The sequence below is a fragment of the Pieris napi genome, chromosome 17 (assembly GCF_905475465.1).
Source record: "Pieris napi chromosome 17, ilPieNapi1.2, whole genome shotgun sequence".
In the NCBI taxonomy this organism is placed as follows: domain Eukaryota; kingdom Metazoa; phylum Arthropoda; class Insecta; order Lepidoptera; family Pieridae; genus Pieris; species Pieris napi.
Window position 1 is genome coordinate 7,555,197 of NC_062250.1, and position 1,499 is coordinate 7,556,695.

The 1,499-nt window shown below is 34.5% G+C and overlaps 1 long non-coding RNA gene across 1 annotated transcript; it reads left to right on the plus strand.

Annotated features, from left to right (window-relative positions):
* Window positions 1-392: 392 nt before the first annotated feature.
* LOC125057879 lies at window positions 393-825 on the plus strand. The gene is made up of 2 exons (XR_007118277.1): window positions 393-584; window positions 758-825. It is a non-coding gene; the product is annotated as an uncharacterized LOC125057879 (long non-coding RNA).
* The last annotated feature ends 674 nt before the right edge of the window (window positions 826-1,499 follow it).

The window sequence follows — 1,499 nt, forward strand, 5'->3', positions numbered from 1 at the left end:
GTGGAGTAAGTGAACAGTGAACAAGTTACTTATACACCAGGTGTCTAGAGGTACTTGGTTCGATGCCCGGAGTGACTGGTTTTAAAGCTCGTAATAATATAATTTATTGGTAAAATCGGTGTTACAAAGCACATGTTATGTGGTACCAGTTGTGTGTCTAATATATAAAATTCTCGTGTTGCGGTGTTTGTAGTTAAACTCCTCCGAAACGGCTCGACCGATTCTCATGAAATATTGTGTGCATATTGGGTATGTCTAAGAATCGGACAACATCTATTTTTCGTCCCCCTAAATGTTACCCCTAAATTATTTATTTTTAATTTGAAAAAAAATACATACAACCCCTAATTTTCACCCCTCTACGACCAACCCCTATTTTTTATTATAAATGGTATAGGGGAAGATCGTTACCCTTCGTACGCGGGGCACATTCATACAGTCAAAATAAAACTTGAACAAAACAAAGTACAGTCTTGCTTTTGTATGTGTGCATGAGTCGAGGTACCAACTATACATCAACGAAGTTTCGCGAAATTCGCACCGATGAGAGTGAAGTTACAGGCATGGACGTGTTTTCGCGCTCGGTAAGTAATTTTTTGATCAATGTTTTTGTCTCTTGTTACCATAGATAAAATAAGTTTTCGTGTAGAGTATTCTATCAGTAACTAGCAAAATATACTTAAGATACGTTTCCAATACTTCATTTATGATGTTTTCCTATCAATATTAAAAAAAGTTATATTTTGTTGTTATTCAGTTAGTGGGGTACATTCGGACAGCACTAGATGGGGCACATTTGAACGAATTGTACAACTAAATTTGTATGAAAATTTGTCGACGCGAACTGTAATTTTCATACAAATTAAGTTTTCGACTTTCTACATACACTACTGTTAAGGCATCTTGACTAAACCCTCTGATAGGTAAGATTGTGTTAGTGTGCTGATTGCTAATTTTTGCATTAACTTTGTCCTGTGTTGCTATCATTGCTATCGTCGATGTAAATATATGTTTATATACCTATTTTTTATTATCTTTATTAAGGTTGATTTTGATGCTTGTGATAATTTATCAATCCATCAAATAGTAGTTCCTTCGAAGTCAGTTTTGACACCAGAGGCATTTCGACCCTATCCGCATGTTGTAAGAAGTAATAAAACAAACAAAATGACGACGACGGCCAAGAAAACCACGAATTTATACTGCCACACCCGAAAAAAGAAGTGCTAATCCACACCAAAGCGTAAAAAATGTGATTCTAAATTTAAGATACCTAACTAATTAAATTTTGTTTTACATAAGAAAAGCTATGTAATTTTTTTTCACTATAAGAAAAGTATTTTATTTTTGTTTAATAGAAGTTAAATCTTTATTTTTGTGTTTAATTTCATTGCTAATAAATGAATTTTGAACTACCCCACAGCGTAAGAAGGTACCCCCAACACTGTACGAAGGTGCCCCGTTGATGGGGCAGATTCGTACGTATTCCAGATTTAGTT